Source organism: Etheostoma cragini, chromosome 3 (genome assembly GCF_013103735.1).
Source record: "Etheostoma cragini isolate CJK2018 chromosome 3, CSU_Ecrag_1.0, whole genome shotgun sequence".
Lineage (NCBI taxonomy): Eukaryota > Metazoa > Chordata > Actinopteri > Perciformes > Percidae > Etheostoma > Etheostoma cragini.
Genome location: NC_048409.1, coordinates 2,689,555 through 2,706,530, shown reverse-complemented (window position 1 = coordinate 2,706,530; position 16,976 = coordinate 2,689,555). Strand labels below are relative to the sequence as shown.

The window sequence follows — 16,976 nt, the reverse complement described above, 5'->3', positions numbered from 1 at the left end:
TTGGCTGCAGTCTTATTTTTATTAATCTCATCTTTTTGGTGCCATGGATCTTTTGAGCCATCAACTCAATTTCAGTTCAACTCAATTCTGTATAAGCATACAAGTGAACTCAATTAATTGATTGAGAAAACAATTGGCAGATGAATCAATAATGATAATAAGTTGCAAAATTAGTTGCAGCCCTGAAAAAAAAAAAAAAGCTGGCAACTCAAAAAGCACACATTGCATGCTCTTTCATCTACTCAAATCACCCAGAATCCCTTTCAAAAACGTTGACAAGATCTATTTGATTTTATTACTTATGTTCAACCACATGCTGCACGTAGTAGCAGACTGTACATGCTGATAAATCTCATCTCTGTTTGTTGGATTCTCCTCAGTTTGGTAAAAAGAAGCTATTTTAAAAAACATGTATACTTCAAAGATACATGTTTTATTATACACCAGGCTTTCTGAAGTTATTCCTGGCTGTCTCTCTCTCTGTTTCTCTCTGCACAGTATATCTCCCCCTCTTTCTCCTGTCTCCTCTGATCCTCTTTCACCCATTAGAGCCATGACCACACATGCATATGCTCTTGAGCTCACGGCTAGAGGCACAAAGGCACGTGCAAGCGACTAACTACCAATCTACTTTTTCAGTGTTCATTACTACTACTACAGTAAATGTTGTTTTTCTTTCTATGAATTATTAAGTCAAACTATATCCATCCATCCATCCATCCATCCATCCATCCATCCATCCTGGCCATATAGTTAGCATATTTCCTGGAGATGAACTATGTGGACATCCTCCACTGTAAGAGGTTTTAAAATAGCTTCTCTTACCTTCTCCACTACTGTAGCAGAAGGCAACATACAGTACTGGTATGAACATTATTTTCCAGGTCATGGGAGAAAAATAGATGTCAGTGGTACAGGGAGGGGTTTGTATAATTATATATAATAGTTTGGTGGGTCTCCATCTGACTCACGAGAAAATACGAGAAGACCCTCTGCCTCTTACTGACTCTTGCCGTGTATGTTACATAATCAATTACTGTTCAAATCAGGCGAACGGAAATCAAACAAAAGAACATTGTGGTGTTACTGTGCATCAGCAGGCCGGTAGAAATGCAGCGTCATAGCCTGGCAAGACGGTAGGGGTGTAAGATTACATCGATTTGGGGCGATACATCGATCCACGATCAAATATGATTGATGCAAAGTGAAAATATCAAAACATGTCATCTGTCACCGGCATTTATAATGGCCGGGGGGAAAAAAACATAACATGACTGACCGTCCGTTTTAATTTAATTTTTTAAATATTAATTTATCAGAATCATTTGTGTTGCCGTTGCATGGTTTGTCCAGCAGGGGACGCTCTACAACGTTCCTGTTGGCAACACTGATTATTTGTTAATTAATGTGTTTTTGTTCAAAGGACTTTAAGTGTAATATCTTAAGTATGTATTTTTATACATTTAGATTATGAGAACTTTAATATATTTTGATGTTCCTTTGTTCTGTTGTGACAAAACAAATTATTATCATATTACTTTAGTGAGAACTCAAATAACTACAAAAAACTAATGTTAAGGAAATCAGTTTGTTCTTATACGCGTTTATGGATTTAAATATAAATATGTACATCTCGGACAATATATTGGATTTTTGAACAACCAAACATTTGTATCGGTAAACTTAGATTCCCACTTTGTATTTGTTCTTTTTATTAAAAAGAGTTGCTTGTTTTGTTGTTTTTAATGTCTGGAAGAGGTCAGAATAAAGTTGTCAAATCATACAGTAAATAAGTTGCTTTTTGGAGTAGCTGCAATGATACATGAGCTTATAATGTCTCATACCAAACGCAGGCCCCTGAACTGAATGGTTTTGAAATTGTATCGTGACAGACGTTAACATAACAGCAAATATCGTATCGCTCTCCAAAGAATAGATATCTTATTATAGTATCCTGATAAAAACCTGGGATTTACACCACTGCAAGACAGTAGCTTTTAATCAAGCTTCATTGCAACACCTTCATCTTTTTCGTTTTGTCTTTGAACTTTTGGTGCATACTCTTCATTTCTTTGTAAAAGATAAAGACATTGTAATCACGACCGAAATCCAAAAGTCACAAGTAGAGCCCCAAATGTCATTGCCTTGGGCTACGCTAATTCAATGTCCTGCATTCTGGATGAATGACTCGGTGACAAGCTTGGGGAAAGCTTCGAAGCATGGCTCCATCATTCAATTACTGTCACCACCTTCATCACCTCTGGAGCAGAAAGACTGAGCTCCCTATGATCTCAAGACTAAAGGGTGCATATCAGTTAGCTTGAGAGGGAGATGGTGTTGTCAGACAGGGGATTCATTGTCCTGAGAGTCTGTCCTGCAAGGCACACAGGGCTCCTTTGTGGACTGCAGATATTAATCTGCGTAGGCAGAGATCTGGAGGAATCTGACTAAACTCACATACAACCACACACACCAGCGCACACACAGAGAGAGACACACACACACAGACTCAGCCATATGCATATTCATTATGTAACAGCAAAAAGAGAGGATGCAGTGTCTAATCCCATACAGCTTCCCCCATCATAAAGACTGTATTCTTTTGAGATGATTTACACAATACATTCAGACCGCAGGCTTGCCGTCACCACTGTAGACATGAGGTGTCATTGCCAGCTGTCACGCAATGTAGTGCTATAACCAACTTTTGTCATGGCCAAGCACAAAGAAGGCTTCGTTCCCCTTGACAGTTCAGTGTTTGGCTGCCAAGACCAGTGACAACACTTCACCTCTGCCTCATCAGCATAACCCAGAGCCCGAGCGAAAGATCCTGCTAACCAAATAATGACAGAGTCAACAAAGTTGAATTCGGTTGAATTTACCCTAATAAAATGGAAATTCCCTAAGTAAAACATGTTTAAACAGTTTGGACAGTAAGTCCCAAAGAGGACACACTTAACAATTGGAATTGTTCTTCAGGTGGAGTCAAACTGCAAAGTGCAGCACAACATTTTCAGGAATGAATTGTTGGATGAACTAATCCAATCCAATAACACCATAAACTGACATTGTTGCACCAAAATTAAACAACAAATGCTTCACAAATACACATATTCTATTGCATTAGACTGAACAAGCGGCTGTGTTATCTCCTGCAATATATCCGAAGACAAACATAAAGTAACTTGCAAGAAATGACTACTTTCAGCTTTTAAAGTTCGGTTTTAGTTTTCAAAAAAATGGTGATGATAAGTGAGCCTGATCATGGAGGAGAAAACTGAGTCCGACAAAACCAACCATAAAGATATCTTGGATATCTGCTGCCATCTAGTGATATAAAACCATACAGTATGGACATGGAGCTTAAGATAACATGAGGCAACACATCCCTAAGCAGCCCTGTATGTGTAATTTGGTCTTTCCGACATGTGGGGGAAGCATATCTCTTCTTGAAATTTGATACTCACAACTGATTTTCTTGACGCTGTATAATTCATGCATGGACAGTGTACAGATGCAATTAGGAATTAATGAGAACTAATGTTGATCACTTTCCTACTGTAAAAGCGGTGTAATTTGGAAAATAGAAGATAATAGATTTTCTCCATGTGCCCACGGTGTCTGGCCTCCAAACTGGACTGTTTGACTGGGACCCAACGCTCCAGCTGGATGGGAGGTTTAGCACGCAGGCCAATGCAACAGCAGCAATATTTATTGGGCTAAATTTGGTATGATTAGGGTTTGATTTGATTTTCTTGCTGATTTTTTTTTTTTTTTTAACTCTCACCTACACAGTTTATTTAATGAAATGTCAGAACCATTTTTCCCCACGGCATTTGCATTGATGGTGCAGAATCAGATATATTTAACTAAATCTAAGCTGGCAGCAGAGGTACATGAGGCTGTTTACATTCATATATCAATATTACTCCCTCTCATATACATGTATGTACGTATCTACAGGTATGTATGTATGTATGTATGTATGTAGTATTTACACACACACATACGTATATATGTGTATCTATATGTGTGTATACATAGACAGTAAATACACATGCATTTATGTATGTTTGTATGTATGTACAGTATATATGTATATAAAAAATACACATATGTGCACACACACATATGCAATTCAGTGGAAGGTTATTTTCCAATAAACGTTACGTTGTTATCACGTATGTCCATCTCTTACGATTTAATTACCTTACATTTCTGAATCCAATCCAAATTGGCGGATTGGCTCATTTTAGCACCTTAGTAGTAATAGCCTTCAACACACACACACACACACACACTCACCTAAAAAAAACTCCTGAATAACAATCTGACACACACACACACACACACACTGACACACACACACACACACACACACACACACACACAATCTGATAATGGCACAAAATGAGTTCAACACAGATGCTACATTTGAACAGGTGGCTAGTGTTATAAATCCATCAAAAACACAAGCGGCCTCGTCTCCATCGCACTCACTCAGACTCATTTTAAGACTTTCCCTGCAGACTACTCAAACATCCTGTAAACCGAGCTTAGCATGCGCCAGCTTCTGTAATGTGCAGTGACAGGGCGCATCAGATCCTCAGTCTTTCAAGAAGCCTGTCACTTTGGATTCCACTCAAGATGTATGACAAGCCTTTAACATACTCAAAGCCCATTTCAAACCCCAGGCTATGCAGAACACTGCTATCAGTCATCAAACTGCCTTCAAGATGCTCTCAGCAATACTGAAACATCAACGAATGTTCAAGTAAAAAGATATATGATTTTGATATATGAAATATAAATGAATGTGCGTGATTGATCAAAAAGATGATCTCTGTTTATCTTTTATAGTACGAGATCAACGAAATGAACACAAACAACACTGAGTATACCTCAACAGGTTATAGGAAATATAGAAGTTGTATGATTTGAACTAAAATACGTAATTGCTTTGATTTGATTTTATATTCGTGCTAGGCCTTTAAAAGCAATGTGTTATTTTCACTGCGTGTGTTGGTGTTAGGTGCCCAGTAGGAGCCCCAACGAATACGAGCTGGGCTCAGTGTGTTTGTTCATTCATTCCTACTTGTACATGTTTTCCAATGTGCAGCGTTTATGTGAATAATGTTACGACCTGGACAAGCCTCTCGAGTCCAGCAGTGTTGTTATCCTGCAAGCCAACCTGGAAGTTAACTCTGCCACGGTTCGTTGGCTGCAGCCGCCACTATAGCTTCAGTGGGGGTTTGAATGTGCCTTTAGATTGCTGCTGAAAATAAGGAGTGTGTGTGTGTTTCACACAGGCAAACACCAGTTGAGATTAGGGCTGGGCAATACATCCATATTATATCAATATCGTGATATGAGACTAGATATTGTCTTAGATTTTGGATATAGTAATATGTGTTGTCTTCCTGGTTTTAAAGGCTGCATCACAGTAAAGTGATGTCATTTTCTGAATTTACCAGACTGTTGTTGTTGTTCTGTTATTTGCCTTTGCCCCCTCAGCCATTATATCCATTGTGAAAATATGTTGTGAAAGCACCAAACTGTCAACCCTACAATATTGTCGCAATATTGACATCCATGTATTTGGATAAGAATATCATGATATCTGATTTTCTCCATATTGCCCAGCTCTAGTTGAAATACAACTGCCGTTGTATTGGTGTCACTCTGAGCATAGCAATAGCACCACGCTGGCGAATCTTAATCTCATAACATTTAAAAACTGAAAAGTGTGAATTTCAAAAAACCAAATTTGCATCTAATACCTCGGGCTGTGGACCAGAACCGGCCCGCCAAATAACATTTGCAAAGTTTTAAAATTGCAGAGAAGTAATTAATTCCAATTCCAAATGTACCACTTTAATCTCAGAGAATATCCAAGTTCTTTGTCTGTTCATCTACGACTTCAAACTTTTAGTTTTTCCTCGGAATGTAACCCCTCTCCAGAGTCAACATTATTTTATTCCTACTGTGGCCTTAGAACGCTGTTGTAGCAGAAGAAGCAACTTGCGTTTTCCAACATCAAGCGGATAAGAAAACTCTGTGGCAGATAACGTTTGGGATCTTTCTGGAGTGGATTACTGGTCTGGCCCAGCTGAGATCAAAATGTGGCATGTGAACTGAAATGAGTTTGACACCCTTGTTCTAATGAAAGGATTCTGTAACAACATGCTCCCGTAGTTGAATTTTAAAAAATAAATATTTTTTAACAGCTTTCATTATTAGCATAAACTTCAAAAATCCCAAATATTTAAATGTGTATCATGCAAAATTGAACATTGATATATCTTAAAGGAATAGTTTGACAATAGAGACTTTTTGCATGAAAAACAAGGTTAACAGAGACAATGAGTTTAACACTGTGTTCAGTCACTTCTGTGCTCTGTGATACCACCCACACTTCCACCAAGACAGCTATAAATATGAACATATTTTAGCCCATCTTTCACGCGTGTTTAGCAACACATACTGTTGTAACATTCTGCACATGTTGGAAGTAATGTGTCATCCATATATAAACCCAATTAGATGGCATACGTTTTCATTATCACTAGAAAATCTACAATTTCATCATATTTAGACCCTGTGAGAGGAATTAGAGCATTTTTCTTTATATTTCAAAGAGAGCTGCAAAGATTAATGGATACATCGATTAGTTGTCAACTTTTAAATTAATCGTTAACTATTTTGATAATTGATTAGTTTTGTTTGAGTCATTTAGGACAAAAGTAAAAAAAAAATTTATTACAGCTTCTTAAAAGTCAATATGTTCTAGTTTCTTCTCTCGTCTGTGACAGCAAACTGAATATTTTTTGAGTTGTGGACAAAACAAGACGTTTGCGGATTTCATCTCGGGCTTTTGGGAAACACTGATCCACATTGTTGACCAATGATCAATCGAGGAAATATTCAACAGATTATATGACTATGAAAATAATCATTCGTTGCCTAATTTAAAAAGCAAATTCCTTTCTGCGCCCATTCGCATTCCTCTAACTTCAAGTCCAACAGGAGCTAAGGGCTGAGAGCACCCTTTGGTATTACTCTAATTCTGAAGGACAATATGGACTTCAAACGGAATACGATGGACTTTGAAGGGGAGGTGTTATTTCCTCCTCACCTTTTTTTTTTACTTCTATTGATTGTGTGAAAAAGATAAGAACAAAGACTTTTTGCCTGTTGCTCATTTCCTTTGACCCCACGTGCAATCCACAGCCGTCCAAACATGTCTCTTCTTTGCTTTTTATCTAAAAGTAAGCCGAGAAACTCAACAACTTTGCACCCAACCACACCTTAATCTCAGGTCAGAAATAATTTACATTACATGTCATGTCATTTTTTTTTTTTTGCTTTATCCAAAGCAATTTACAGTATAGTATAATTACACTATTTACCATTTGCGTTTGAAATATAAAGAAAAATTGTCAAATTCTTCTTCCAGGGCGTAAATATGACAGACCCGGATGCCCCACCCCGATGGCCTGGGTCATATCCGCTGGGCCACCACCACACCACCATTTATGCCTTTGAACCATATGGCCTATTGTTTCCCTATTGTCAATGAAATGTCAATAATTGAGCGATAAACGCATTGCGAACTCCGTCTAGTCCAAAGGTAAGAAAATCTACCAGCACTTCTAAAGCTCACTAACTAACATGTCAACATTGCACATATTGTTTGGAATGACCATCTATCACTTCCATTTCCAACATGACAGGAGCATGGTCTGTGATCATCATCATGTTCTCCGTTTCATAAATGATTTGACTCTTGTTAAATTATCTTGTGATGAGATGAAAATCAATAAAAGGGCACCAGTCAAAACAACTGGTGCATAATATTCATGCATGATATTCTGTAATCTTTGGACCCATTTCATTGTGTCACGGTTTGGCTCATTTTTGACGGAGAATAAACAGGAATGCAAATGCTGTGTACTAATTAATTATACTGTGTGATGGCTCGGCTGTCCGTATGTATCCACCTGGCCCATTAACTTTCAATTCAGGCAGCGGAATTTTCCACACCATTTCTACAATTAAAATCGTCTGGACGTACACTTCTCAATTCATTCGGCTGACAATTCTTAAAATTGATTGCCCTCATTAAGCTTATTAAATTGCCTTTTTTAAATCAAAAAATGTCAACGACGACTGCAATGGCTAGTCAATACAGAGCTCTTTTACTAAGCTTGTTTGATGATGCTGTGGGTAGAAATTAGTCATCAATTCAATGCTTGGCCCTAATTTCATGTTCATAGGCATGTCGCTCCTGCCTAATTCAATTCATCACAAGTGGAAAAGACAGAACTATCACATTGGTTGCCTCCATACTTACGTTTGAGTCACTGTTAATACACAACAGAACAAAGAGTTACATGAAATATGTCAAGTTGAAAAATAGCCCAGCTGACAGGCCTAAATTTAGCCGTTGTATAGTTTTGTGCTGCCCATCACTCACACAAGTGTCTCCTTTTTTTATAAATGAAAAGGCCAACGTGATTGTACAGGCAACCTCTGCAAGGTTACATGAGCTGTCATGTTAAGGACCACATCCAGAATAACCAGAACACAGTCCACTAACAAAATGTCCACTGAACACCCATTTTGTGCAATGCACTAAATACATACAGTACATACAGTACATGCATACATACATGGTAATTGCTATCCCCAGTTTACATTTGTGATGACTGTGTTCATGTTTATATAATTTTAAACATGAACACAGTCATCAATAAAAAGTGGGTAAAGGAACAGTAGTATATATACTATTTACAGTAGTATAGGGTGACCAAACGTCTTCTTTTTGCCTGGACATGTCCACTGGGGGTTTGTAAATTCATGAAAATGTCCGGTTTTCACTGTTTTTCATGGGACCATTAAGCTAAATTGATTGGCCCATTGCACACAATACTACGGTACTTTGTTGTGTGAAGTAATTCCCGAGAGGCTGCCCTGTGGGCTCAAAAGCTCACATGGACACCGAAAAATCTGCTCTTATTACATTATAAAGGTTTTAAGAGATATTTAGTTGAAGCTAGATTTTGATGCTGACACAGAATAGGTCATATTTAGAACATTATTTCATATTTATTATATTTGACAAGAGCTGTTATTTTGTTACAGGTTGTTACATATTTTATTACATAATTTATTTTTGTACCATTGAGGCATAATAAAGCATGTGCATTAACCTCTGTGACGCCTGTCTGAATTTGTGTTGCGACTGTCCTCTTTTTTTTGGGAAATCAAAATATGGTCACCCTACAGTAGTAGGCCTATGTCTAGGTGTCTAACTCAGGCTGACAACAACACTCTGTATGCCGCCATTTCACCACTGGGATAGAAACGCACTAGTGTCACAACCACAATGCAGTGTGTATGTGACTTTAGGCTGACATCTTTGTTAAGAAACAGAGTGGGAAATGAGTGAAACATACAACCTAACAACCTAAGCTAGCTACTGCGGAGCAGAGAGAATTATTTGTTTAACTCAACTTGTTATAAGTGACTTTAGGAACCTTAACATGTCTTCAAATACTAATTCAAAAAAATCCCCATAGTGCTTTGGGGGATATAAACAGGAAGTATGATGTTGCTATAGAAACGGTTACCCTGTGTGCTACAATTTGTGTCCTGCTTATTTTACCCAAATATATTTATATTTTGGTGGCTTTTTGGTAACTGGCAACGTTACAACTACGCCGAATTAACTATTAGCAGCTCATGTTTCCAATGCACCTATGAATGTTCAAACAACTATCACTGAAGTACTTTGATATTGATTAAAACTTAAAAACAGTATGATTCTCAGGCAAGTTCGGGAGTTACACGGAGTGACGTATTTCTGGGATTACAAAGCGGATTCATGGACGCTTAGCGTTACTCGCGAAAGACATTGGAGGTAATTACCTCCTCGGAAAGTGCAGTCATACCGAATCTACAACTGTGTGTTTAGCATACCTTAATTGTGTCCATAAGCCATGTGTCACTGCTCGTTTATCCAACCGTAGACCGGGCTTATCAGTAGGCGAAACCAACGGGTGAAAGTCATCCACCGTTAATATGAATCAATATACAGTCTACGCTGAAACTACAATAATTAACTTCCTGTTTTTAGAACATCACGCACCTGTCCCTTTTCACCTCATCAGTGTGTTGAGATGAAAGGGATCCTTGCAAAACCTCCTGCCCCCCCCTTGGGGAAGAAGTTGGAAGTGTCAATCCACAACTGTTTTGTAAATATAGACAATGTAATTAGCATTATGCTAATATATTAAGCACCAGTAAATCTGATACATCATGGTATTTTATAGTTGCTTCTTCTCTCAGACTGGATTGAAATTATTTTATTTTTCTCTCAGATGGCATTTGTAGCCTATAATTATAATATATCCAACCGTGTCTTCCCCATTTATGCATATAGGCTACTGTACTGTGTGGCGTGAATGCTATACCAAGGCTAACTATAGCCTTGATACCATAATGACTGTATCATAATAACTAATGACTATAACATGTAATTGTTAGTAATGTGATCACAACCTGGGATATGAACCAGCAAGCAAATGGCTTCATTTTCTAGTATGAATGTCTTCTTTTAGTTGGGTTAGGCTACATGACAATTTCCCAATATATAGGAAAGAAATTCCAGAATTTTTGGAGCTCTTTATCACATATGGCTGTATAAGTGTACATAGCTGGGACTTTTGTACAATATTCAATTTTCTTTTGCCGTAGCTGAGTGCAGCAAAGCTTAAATAGCATAAACCAACATTATGCAGCATCTTGTTTAGTGCAAACGTTTCGCCAACAGCCCCAGGACTTGAAGTGCTATGAGTCATTTTTAGTATATTGCTTGGAATAAAAGAACACAATAAACAGAACATAAACACACACTTCAACCCCTAATTGTCTTTGTAATGCTTGTGCACGACTTATCAGTGCCCAGAGCCAGACAATATGACTGGCAGCGCTATGCAAGCACAGATTTCTTGTTCATAAATTTTATGATTAATACAGACTGTGTTGTAATCTGGAAAAGCATCCTGGCATGAAGAATGAGGATTATATATTTTCATCTCAGAAACTAATTGAAAAGGCCCATGATGGTGCTGTTATCACTCTTGTCCCCAGCTGAGTTATGGCCAGGGTGAGATATGACTGACAGAAAAAAGGGAGACTTAATGAACAGCATGTGACTATTAAATAGGCAGGTGCTGGATTGTAGACCTGAACATGTTTTAATAAAGATATCTCATATGAGTCAGTATTCAGCTATTCAGATTAAGTGATAATACCTGCTGTCTGCACCTTTGTAATGGATGAATAAGCAGGCAAAGTCATTCTTTTGCAATATTACATGAAATATAACTCCAGATCAGTTACATGTGCTGCTCAAGGAAAGTTATCCAGTTGAATTCTAATAAAATTATATTCATGTTGGAAAAAAATATTATTCCCTACATCTGAATATATCAATGAGGAATAAAGAGGTTTAAGTTGAATTATTTGGTGGGTGTGAGATTTAGTTAATCTACTTTACTAATATGGTACAGTAGTTTTAGTCTATTTATATATCGTTTATAATTTTACAGTTGTAGATGGACATGACCTACCGCTGGATTCTCACCTGCAACCACTACCCATTGTGACGAGCCAGTAGCCATTAGCTTAGCTTAGAATAAAGAGTTAACATGTGTAAAAGTGTTGCATGGGTTTGTATTTGTTTGGGCTATAAAATGAAGCAATACTATATGAACTTGTAAACGCTCACCCCAGATTATGGCATTCATATAGACAAGGGTTATGAGAAAGTAAAAAGCAAATATTTAGAGAAAAGTCAAATGAAATAAAAAATAATTTTGGGTAACAAAATTACTTATTCTGTTTTATTCTCTTCTTGCTACCCCTCAAATTCAAGATGGGAAACAGAAATACAAACTTTCTTGCACTAGTTACACTGTTGAGGCTGTGAATGTATCCCATGTACACATGCAGCGTCAAGAAGTAAACCTCTATGTGCGCCCGCTTTACCAACTGGGCTATCCGGGCGCTCTGAAGGGTCTTTGAGGACAGTTTTATTGTAGTCTGGTACTTTGGATATGCTGTGAAGCTAATATCACCCACTCAGGCCTGAGCCCCTGACCCGCTGCTGGTATCATTTGTACTTACAGTGACTTATACTGTATACAGCAGTACTTAAAAGCAAATTCTAAGGAAAAGGTTAAGTAATTTGAATAGAAATCATCCATAAACCAACTAAAAAGGGAGGACTTTAAGGGTTTCAGCAGGGAATGAAGTGTTGGTTTCAGCTTTCCTTCTCACAGTGACCTGCTATCTCACACTGAGGAAATATAAAGCACAATGCATCCCCAGCTGAACATTCAATGTTGGTGTGTGAGCTACACTGATTGGGTGATGCGTTTTATTAAGTTCCATTGACAAGGGAGAGCATTTTAATTCAATTCCAGCTCATTTATTACTTTTCAGACACAGAGGCATTAACCTCACAGGCCAACTGTTGGTTAAATGATGACAGAAACAAAGCTTTTGTCATTAATTAAAAGTAGAAAGATAAGTGCTGTACAGTGGATGTGACCTAAAGCAGGTAGTAATTCCTGGAAGAGATTAGTGATACAAACATAAATATAATAATAACAATAAACCTTTTAATTACAGGACAAAGTCCAGGTAATGAGCTGCCAGTACATTTGCTGTTATTTTACAGATTTATGTAAGATTTACAGAAAATGTTATGTTTTTTTTACTGTAGGAACACCGTTAAATAACAGAAAATGATATGTTTTTTAATTACGGTAGAAAGTCCGGGTAATGAGCTGCCATTACATTTTCTGTGAGTGTATGTGTTTGTCTGTATAGGTTGGTCCACCACTCTGGCCCATATTACACAACTATTCAATGGATTACGTTTTCATCTTGGGCCATCATCTAGCCCGGATGCCAGCCAAATTTAGCTTCAAAAACGTGGTGCAAACAGCCCACAAAAACATCAAAGGCGCAGAAAAGAAATGGACAGAAACATTGGAAAAAGTGACAAAAACGCTTTTTGGTTTTGAAAAAGACGACCGAAACATTAAGAAAAAAGTTCAAATTTGACCCAGAAAAACAGTAAGTTGTACAACAATGAAGACAACACAAGGGTTAAAACAATATAACAAAAGCCTTGTTTCTGTCATTATTTAACCCTCACGTTGTCCTTATGTTTTCCTATATCAATGTTCTTTTAAAAAAGCATAAATCTCTACTTTCATTAATTTTGGGGTGTCTTATTCAATTGTATAGCATTGAAAAACCTTTTTTGAAATAAAATTGAGTAAAAGTTGACATATTCCAGTCCTTGATCATCCATCAACATCCATTCCTTTAATTTTAGTCTAAATAATTGCTAATTTCTGCTTTTCTAACTCAAACATTGAGTATGATTTCCTATACCTTGCGACCTATTCTGTATCCCATGTGCCATGATCATATTCATTTGGGCAATTTTCATTGTGCAATTTAATAAGTCATGTGTAATTTATTGTATAATACAGTTTGCTATAATTTGTACACTAATCTATCTCTGTACCTTCTTTGCTCTCATCTTTGCTGTTGCAAACCGCAATTTCCCCACTGTGGGACAAGTAAAGGTTTTTCTTATCTTATCTTGTCTTACAAATTAGGTTTATTGGCCATAAATTCCCCAAATAACTGTAAAATTAAAGTTATTGTAACACTGTGTTGAAAATGTCAAAACAAAGTGACAAACATTGAATAAAAAGCGTCAAAAGTGTTGAAGAAAGGGCCAAAAACGTTAGAAAATGCATCAACAAAAGTGTTGATTTTCAATTCCGATGGGAGGACAACACGAGGGTTAAGTACTATTTGATGGAATAATTGTACAAAGCTCTATCACAGCATATCAAGCAGGGCTTAGGAAGAAGTCAGTTCCTATCCGCCTGCAGCATCCACTGCTCTGTCTCACCTTTAAAGCCTGCCACTGGACGTCCAGCTGGAAGACATCAAACCAAAGGTCAGGTGGACGGTGACGACAGGAGGATCTGGAGGCCAGTCAGAGGATCAGAGGGCTGAGCAAAGGCCAGCGTGGCTCGCCATGTCAATGCAGATGACCTGCCCTCACATCTTTTATTTTCCACAAGGAAATGGTTTGCTGAATATTTTTTTAATTACACGTTACTTATGAATACGGAAAAAGACATTAAGTGTTTGGGAACTTACTGTTCTGAGACTCTGCCCGGAATGATTTTGAGCAAAAAAGTGTGTCCCTAGATACAATGTGTCAATACATTGGGCTGGAATTGTTGTTTTTTTATTAAAATTCAATGAGACATGTATGAAGCCGTCAGATTTAGGTGTTGTCTGTAGTTAAACTTTGAAGTGAGGGGCTGTTATCTATTAAAACCCACCTTGTTAGGAGAGCTTTTGATTGCACTCTTACCCTTTTTTTGTATTTTTATTTTCATGTGTTTTATTGTTATTGCTTCCCTGTTTTATGATGTAGCACTTTGGGATTTGCGTGAATATAAATTGCATTACAAAATAAAATAATAATTATTATTTCAAATTAGTTGACTTTACCAGAAGTTTGCGTGGAAACCCGATTAAACCACTTTAGTTTGTACAGGTTGATGCAGTAGACAAATCAAATTTACATTAGCAGTCATTACTAATAATCATTAGGAAACATACATTATTTTTTTCTGGAGTCATGTTTTCTAAAATTAATGTATTAGGTGAACATGCAAAGAAAAATAAATTGTAAGCACTAGGCTACTTACCTGTAAAAAAGTAATTTCTTGTTCTTGTACTAACATGTACTGTATGTATTCAATAAAAATGTTTTATGAATAACAGAAAGGAAATAAATCCACATAAAGTTTTCCAATGTAATGAGCTGCGTGGGAAGTCTCAGAAGTATTTTAAGATTATTTTTGGGGCATTTCAGCCTATAGTGACAGGACACCTGAAGACAAGAAAGGGGGGGGGTGACATGAAACAAAGGACCGCAGAGCAGTGTGGAACCCCGTCCCGTTGTGTTGAGTAAACCTCTATCTGTGTGCACCCACTCTACCAGGTGAGACATCCGGGCGCCTTCAGAAGTCCAAGCTACTGGTTTTCATCTGTGTGTGACGTTCAGCACCCCCATCAGTCCCCACCCGGGTCATGGGGCAACAAAAAATGTAGATTAACATGAACACTACATCATGCAAAGCTAAAACCCAGATAACATAAATGCACACCCAAAACACACTTTAAGTAGGATAGAAACCGTTCATATATATATATATATATATTCCCCATGAGCCTTTGGATCGCTTCAGCACAGATCAATTCAAATGACCCCGCCCCACCCTTAGAAAACTTGATCCTTAATATGATCTGTGCACTGCATATTTAAGCTGATTATTACAAACTAACAGAATTTAGTAATGAGTGTGGCGTTATGTGAGCAGAATGAGGAGCCAAAAGCAGAGAAGGGCGGGCAGGCAGGCGAGAGGGTCCAAAGTTTTATAGTGAACAAAAAACTAAAACGGTTAAAACTCAGGGTGCACTGGATAAAACCAAGTCCAACATCAAAATCCAAAAGGTAAAAAATACTAAAAAAGGGCAAAACGGAAGAAAGAAAACGCAAAAACGAGAACGAAATCAGGGGAAAAACTCACAGGGATGATTAGGTAAGGGAACGGGAGGATCATGTGGAAAACTCCTGACAGGACAACAAAAAGCACAGCACGGCACGGCACGGCACGAGACAGACCAAAACGATTTGACAAGACACAGGGAAGCACAGACACTAAATACACTAGGTAACGAGGTAACGAGAGGCAGGTGACAAGAGGGCAGGGAAGCAGGTGGAAAACATCAGGTAATCACAAGAGCGGGAAGACACAGGGAGTAAAACTAAAGACAGGACGAGTCAAAAAACAGACATCAAAATAAAACAGGAAACAGAACTTAGGCACTCGGGGGAACGCCAAACCGGGGAGGAACAAGACCAGGAAGGGAACACGGAGAAGAAAAAGAAAACAGGATTAAAAAAACAAAAAAACATAACCAAAACCATAACATAAGGGTTTTTATCAAAATATGAAAGAATAGGTAGTGACTGCTAAAAAGTTTAATTACAACTAAAAATGGGTTTACAGCAAGGCATAAAAAAAATAAGTTTGGCAAAAAGATTGCTCTTGATTGTAGTCCTTTCAGATGAATTGACTGTACACACATGTATGTAATTAGTTTTCTGAAATTACATATCCAAGTGAGGCTTTACCTTATTAAATATATGTGCTCATTTCCAAAGCAGAAATTGAAAAAGAAGAAATATTGGAGGAGATTCAATATTCTTGTTTCATATTGTTGACATACTAGAGTCAAAGGTTTTTACAGAGAGAATTTTTGATATCTCTTTTTATCACTCCATAAATCATAAAATACTGTCAACAGGCATGAAAAAATAAACTCTCCCCATGTCTTCAGAAATAAAACGTTATGTAAACCCGGCTATGAATGATACATGAACAAACCTCTGGTTGGAGAGAGGTTGGTGTTTGTAAGCACCACTGAACCCCCACTGGGGGGGGGGGGGGGGGGGGGGGGCGCGGACTCATTTTGAGAACGGCTAACAAAGTCCACATGTACTTTAAAGCTCCATACTTTTTTAATAGAGTAAAACATGTCACCTAATAAATATCATCACAAACCGTTTGCAGCTTATTACTTACAGTGAGACGTTTTTCTTTTGCATTACAAGTTTTCTGAAATTGAATGTTTAAATATGCAAATGAGGTATGATCTAATGCCTACGTTTGGTGAATTTAGGAGAAATGTGCAGATGCCAATGACAAAGTGTAGTGAAACAAACACCTCAGTGTGTATGTTGGTTGTTTCCTTTCCAATAGTCTAAAAGAAGACAAGTTATAGAAGCAAAAATAACC

At 37.6% G+C, this 16,976-nt stretch overlaps 1 long non-coding RNA gene across 1 annotated transcript; it reads left to right on the top strand.

The window, feature by feature from the left end:
* The first annotated feature begins 13,039 nt into the window (after positions 1–13,039).
* On the top strand, positions 13,040–16,489 carry LOC117942339. Its single transcript, XR_004656107.1, has 3 exons — positions 13,040–13,071; positions 14,054–14,058; positions 16,375–16,489. It is a non-coding gene; the product is annotated as an uncharacterized LOC117942339 (long non-coding RNA).
* The last annotated feature ends 487 nt before the right edge of the window (positions 16,490–16,976 follow it).